Source organism: Mercurialis annua, linkage group LG2, assembly GCF_937616625.2.
Source record: "Mercurialis annua linkage group LG2, ddMerAnnu1.2, whole genome shotgun sequence".
Lineage (NCBI taxonomy): Eukaryota > Viridiplantae > Streptophyta > Magnoliopsida > Malpighiales > Euphorbiaceae > Mercurialis > Mercurialis annua.
The window spans coordinates 27262955-27270106 of NC_065571.1; the positions used below are offsets into that span (position 1 = coordinate 27262955).

General features: G+C 31.9%; 1 long non-coding RNA gene across 1 annotated transcript; it reads right to left on the reverse strand.

Annotated features, from left to right (window-relative positions):
• Window positions 1-2992: 2992 nt before the first annotated feature.
• LOC126667298 (uncharacterized) lies at window positions 2993-3641 on the reverse strand. The gene is made up of 2 exons (XR_007638139.2): window positions 3268-3641; window positions 2993-3135 (listed from the first exon to the last, which is right to left on the reverse strand). It is a non-coding gene; the product is annotated as an uncharacterized LOC126667298 (long non-coding RNA).
• Between the last annotated feature and the right edge of the window lie 3511 nt (window positions 3642-7152).

Genomic DNA, 7152 nt, shown 5'->3' on the forward strand with positions numbered 1-7152 from the left:
ATAACCTTTATAAATGTTTGGCTTAAATCGCTAAAAAGGTAAAACGTTTGGATTTGTTTCGTAACGTTTGTAAACGTTTGTGTAATATCCCGTAAAAATCCTTAAAATTTCCGATGAATTTCCGATTTCATTTTAGGATTTTTTTTAGGTTTCGTTGTTCGGTTCGGTTTAGGTTCGGCTAAAAAAAATCCTTGGGTTGTGTTTCAACCAAATGGTTCAACCACAATCATGTAAATCAGGTCTCAATCAAGACCTAAAAAACACGCAAGGTCTCGTTCGAACCTTGAGGTCTCGAATGAGACCTCATGTGTTGCTGTTGGTCTCGTACGAGACCAGCAGCGAGACCGGCTGAAATTGATGCTTAGCATCTTGACTCACGTTTCCCTCCACTTTCCAACTCGATTTTAACCTAGATTCTTCGGTATTTAAATACGCTTTCTAAATAGAAAATCTTCACCACACTTCACATAAACCCTAGCCATCACCCTCTTGCTCATTCTCTGAGAAACATAGCTGGTATCGTCCTTCAGAGTCGCTGCCTCGGTAAGTTCCTTAATTCATTGAATTTCAGTTTTGGCATTTGAACGACATTCCGTAATTTGAGTCGTTCTCCTTCGTTTCTAGATCGAAATTGATTCTGTTTGATCCCAGAGATTCTAGACTCATGTATCTACGATTCCCCATCTCGATTTCGCAAAACGGTACGTGATCGACCTCGTTTCAATCGCCGTTCGGTTTATCGTCTAAGATTGTATAAACTGTTTCTTGTGTATATAGTTTTTGCCGATCCTTTCTTTCCCTTGGACTCTTACTTTGATATGTTTGTGACTATAAATCCCTAAGTATATTAGTTGTTACTTGATTTAATCTTAGTTTGTGATTAGTCTCTCGGCCGTAGTTATCGTTTTGGCTTTGTTTCGATTCTTAATCGTTATATCATGTCTCTTTTTATCAAAAGTTGTACTCTTGCCTTATCGTGGATGATATACCTTGCATGATTCATGAATTGTTTATCTTGAGTCCTTGATTTGTTATTAATGAATTGTTGAATTTGGGGAAGCTTGAGTTTGATAGATGGTTACTGCAATTCGTAGGTTAGAGGGAATTTGGTTTTCCAAATGGAAGGAGATGGTCAAATATACATTTTGATCATTTAATTGTTTAGGCTAAATCAATTAAACCCTTAAAGTTAAACATTACCTAGTAACTTGGATTTCGTTCTGATTTATAATTAAATATTATAAACGATAGCAATTTAGAAATTTAGTTAATATAATTACTCGATTAATTATATTTGTTTTCGAATATCAAAGTGGTTAAATTACAATTTAGCCCTTGGACATATTTTATCTTAATAAGTTGTGGGTTATAATATTATATTTCATTTTGAATTATAATAACTATAATTAATTTCGAATATCAATTTGGCATGAAATTGGCTAAATTACAATTTAGCCCTTAAACGCTTTTAAAACTTATTTAATTAAGTTTTTGGTTTGTAAACCTATACTTTGTTTTAATTGTAAACAAAAGTAATTAATTTGATTTCGAATATCAAATTGGCTAAAATACAGTTTAGTCCCTAAATTGGCTAAAGTACAAATTAGTCCCTAAATTAGCTAAAGTACAGTTTTGTCCCTAAACTTTTATGAACTTAAAATGGTTAAATTTTGTTTGTAACTCGGGTTACTTGAAATTGAAGTTATTGAGTTCTGCTTTTAAAATGGATTATTATTTTATCGAATTATTTTATAAATATAAAATCGGGTTTATATTTGATAAACGTTTTGAGTCGGGTTAGATTTGGGTCACTCGACAAGTGAGATTAGCTTGTTAGTTATTGGTAACTCGGCTAACCTACTATTTGGAAACTAATTATTATTTAAAGATTATTTAAATAATATTTTCTAAATGGATTTTAAAGCATGGACTCAATAGACTTGTATTAATTGTGCGTTTCTACCTATTGGGTATTTTATTCCGACGTGTTAATTGTGCTAGTCCTATATGGTGTCTAGTACTCTCTAGAGTTAAGGTCTCACTACAAAAAGTTTGGCTTGTTAGGACGAACGAAATTTATCACGTTAAGCCCAAAATTTATCACAACAACGTTATTGTGACTACTTTGTGACAAATTTTGTTGGTCAAAACAAACAAGTCACAATAAGTCCATTTTATAGTTTGTCACCATAAATTTTCTATTGTGATAAAATTGTTTTGTCACATTCATATTTATTGTGACGAAAATGTATATCACAAGTAATCAAATGTTGTCAAAATTTGTCGTAATATACATCGGCTTCTAGTGACAAAACGCTAATATCGTGACAGAAAAATATTTATCACAATTCATATAAATTTGTCACTACATACACCGAGTTATTAGTGACATTTGATTTTATGGTGACAAAACCATATTTATCACAATTAATATACATTTGTCACTACATACGCCGAGTTATTAGTGACAAAAAGATGTGAAGTAACAAAAAATATTTATCACAAGTAATATTTCATAACGTGACGAAATTAATTGTCATAATAATCAATTTGTTGTGATAAATTTAATTTATCATAAGAAGTAATTTAACATGACGTGACAAAATTAATTGTCATTATAATTTGTTAGTTGTGATAAATTTAATTTATCACAAGAAGTAATTTAACATAACGTGATGAAATTAATTGTCAATATAATTAATTAGGTGTGATAAATTGAATTTATCACAATAATTAATTTATCGTGACGTGACGAAATTAATTATCATTATAATTTGCCAACGGTGGCAAATTTAATTTATCACAACAAGTAATTTATCATAACATGATGGAATTAATTGTCATTATAATTAGTTAGCTGTGACAAAATTAATTGTCATTATAATTGTATTTTATTATTTTCATTTGTATCGATACTAAAATAATTAAATACAGTAAATCGTTGCTAAAATCAATGAATAAAAAACAAAATCAATTCAAAAATTACATAAAATTATAAATGAATAAGTCTTCAATAATACTAAAATAACCGATCGTATGCAATCATGTAAAATATTTGCTAAAAAAAGAAACTGAATTAAGCCTAACTTTTGATATAGGTAGACGTCCATCTTCTTTCATTCCAACAATTATCATCTGCAAGAAAAAGAATACATTTATGATATACACTTTTATTTTTAAAGTGACATATTTAAGTGAATAATTTTGAAATTATAAAGGAAAATAAAAGTGTAAAGAATTAAAAAATATATTTAAGTCGTCACGTACTTAAAACTTTTGTTAGCAGTATCTCTCAAAATAAGGCTAGAACCCTTCCTAGAGACAGCCATAGTGTCACCAGTCTTCTTACCAGAGCATTGGTCCATGATAATGACATGCAAACCTTTACTCTGCGTATGTGAATTCTCTTTTCCTCCGACAAAAGAGAACATAGAGAGTTCAACAATTAACCAAAGCTGCATGTCAATCATCAAAGCAGTTCAATATGCGCAAACTAGCATAATCGAAAAAGCAAAGCAACAAAACTATCCTCCACAAAACTATCCATCACTCCTCTAAATTATTCATTAAAACTGTTGCAATTTCAACTATTAATTATGGTATTGCAACATAGCAAAAGATGAACAACCCACTAAAGGTAAGATAACAGGCTCATTGCAGAAAATCATTGAGATAAATATGGAAACAGAATCAATAAAAAATGAGAAATTAAAATTGAGCTGAGAAATTGAATCAAAAACCAAAAATCAGTTTTGATATAAGCAAGCAGATGGGCACCAATCAATGAATAATTTCAGTTCCAATGAACTGATTTATATAACATGCTGAGTAACTAAATTTGGCGTCAAATGTTAAAGCAACTCTAGTAGGGATAAAAAAAACTAAAATATGATCCAAGAGAAGTTCAGTTATAAAATAGATAACATGCTGAGTAACTAAATTCATTCTCTATATTACATAATTTCTTTTCAAAAGAATGAAAAAACCATCAACCAAAACATTTTTCTTTCCAGCACACCCACCAAACATTAAGAAGAACAAATTATTTTTGGACATCACAAATACCTTAACACCAGTATTTTGGCATAGTTGAACAGCCTCTTTGACTCCAGGTCAACAAGGGTCTTGCATCCAGTCTCAACACAAATTAGCATCTTATGCACCTATTGATAGTTTAGCATGGTGCCCAAATGAGTGCAACTTTTTATCAAAACCATGTTACATTCATAATCTATATTTCCTGGACCTCAAAATTCCATGTCTATCAATTTTGCTTTAGAAGAAATTTAATAACAGCCAAATTTTCAATTAAATAAGAAGTATGACATATGGATTTGGAAGAGCTTGAAAACTATATTTCCAACAAATAAAACTTTCAGAGAATAAGCATTAAAAGGGACCTTTTCATCATCCAGTGACACTACTTGACCATTTAGGTTAAAAATTTAAAGCATAATTCTTATAAATGCATGAGCTCATAATAACTCATTCAATCTCAAGAATCCCTCAAAGTTCATCATTTTCTTATAATCTTTTTTCCTTTTCCGCATTTAGGTTGAAAAGCGAGAAAAGCAGATTTCGACGAATTTCTGACTAAACACACTAAATTGGTAACCAAATTTTGGGAAGTTAAGAATAGTTTACAAGTTCACTAACATGATACTAGAATTTGCTTCCTTGGCAGTGTACCAAGAAATAAGCAAGACATTACAAAATTGCCAACAAACAAATGAGAGCATTGAAAGCAGCTTTCTCAAACAATATTTCTTAAGATGCAAACTATAACTTCCTGCATTTCCTATAACGCACTACGGAAAACTGCTTTTTCAGAAGGATAAAATGCTATGGTTGGAAAGAGAAAGAGATAAAAACATACCAGCATAGTGCCACTGCCATCTGCTACTTTACAGCCAGACATTAGAAATGGCTCCCTTGAATTCTTGTATACATGCAGAATCAATAATCATACTTAAATAACAAAGGCAACATTAAGCAATTGGCCAAATTTAAGGATGAGTCGCGAGGCCTACAACATTTCTTTCTCCGGTCATGCTTGATTCATCAATAGCAAGAGAGTGACCAGTGATTAGAACTCTGTCAGCAGGTACCTAAAGATGTGTTTACAAAATCAAGAAAATACGCTAGAAAAAATTGGAAGAAAAATACATTAGAAAAAAGGGAGAGCAGAAATGATTTACCTACCTGGTCACCAATGTTGAGTGGCACAACATCTCCAACAATAAGATCATATATGGAAACATCAATTCTTTTTCCACCTCTGATAACCTGCACGGACATGTTATAGTACGATTAATAAGAAGAGAAAAGATTAGAGGAAGACAATAAATTTCAAATGCATAGTTATTGTGATGTTGTGAAAATCCACCTCCATATGTATGTTTCTCTTCTCCTCATTCAAATTTTGGAACCGAAGAGACTGTTTATAATCACTAACAGCTGACGGAAAAAGGAAAAAAATGTTAAGACCGTAGACATAGAAATAGTATACACTGACTTTTTCTTATGGCTTCTTAAAGTTGGGATTACTTAATGGAGAACATAATAATAAAACTGATAAATTAATTTAGAAGTAAAAATGACGCAAAGCTTCTTTGACCATCAAATATTAAGTCAAAAAAAACTTTTACTACTACCTAAACTTTGTATCTGACTGTCATTGGACTAATCCTTAAAAACAATTTCAAAACAATAATATCCCAGTGAAACAAGAAGATCGGATTAAGTCTTTGCAAGAGGAAGGAGAGGATGGGCCTTATTGTAAAGGAGAAAAAAACAGATGTAAGATACCTTGACTCCCCAAACAAGAATAGCTTTTTCTGTTGGTGACCAAGAAAATTCTGGCTCTCCTCCACCCTTCCAAAACAGAAGGAAAAATATCAGAATCCATTGATGATATAGTAGTTGTCTTAACCAAATTGCTCTTAATAAATAAAATCTAGTAGACATTCAAACCTCATGAGTATAGACACTTCCATTTGTGTTCTGTGCAACATCTTCTATCAGTAAAGAGGATAGCTCAGGAGACAAATTCGACTTGCTGTCTGGTGGATCAATTTTTTGACCACTAACATAAGCATCGACAACACTCATATGCGAATAGGAAAAAAGAAAATGTTGCTCACTCAAACAGATGGAAGAATTTGAAAGATCTTATTTCCATCACCCTATGGCCCAAAAGAAAAACAAATTCAAGATGAACCATAACATTAACTTTCCAGCACACCCACCAAACATTAAGAAGCACAAATTATTGTGGATGTGTAAGACCTGATCTGAACTCATAGGTATATATCTAAACTAAAATCTTATAGCAGAAACATATTTACATTTCCATACCATGGCTCTAATGAAATTCAACGACATAAAAAGAAGGAAACTTATTAGCAAATTGATGCATCTCTCTACACATCTCCAACCAAACCTACACTCTACGTGCGCAACCCACATTAAAATGAGAAGTTGTGAACCTAAATAAACACTAAATCAGCGCTTTCTTTTAACTATAATCAATTTCAGTAAATATTTGACTTTTTAGGGCAAAATCTGTAATCAATTTCAGTAACAAAAAAATGAGAAACATGAAAATGAGAAACTAATTAAGCTTTCTATTTGTAATTGTATGAAAATAAGCTTACGTTAAAGGTTTAATATCAACGTCGTATCGCCTAACAACAATAAACGAGAAACGCCTTTGAAAAATGGAGATTGATTTGCAGCAATGGAGACTATTCCTGCGGATCATTATCATCTGAACAATGCATCCACAGCGGCGTTTCTGGTAGCAGTAGACCATACGTGGAATGGTAAGAGACAGAGGCTACGACGTTGCAAATTCGGAGCTCATTCGATTGTTCAATCAGTCTCGCCTCGTTTCTGCTGAATAATGGAGATTCGAAGATTCAGAAACACGGAGAGTAATTAGGGCGATTGAGAGATTTTGTGACAGAGATTGAGAGGTTAGGGCGGATGATGATGGAGGTGGAGGGTGGAAATGAAAAAAAAAAAGAGTTTTCCTTTTAGAGGAAAATTTCATTAATTAAAAAAATTAAATAAGGAAGAAGTTGGCATTAAAAAATCTGAAACTAGTTTTAAGTAAAGGCGGGTCAAATAAAAAATTTGGCATTAAAAAAT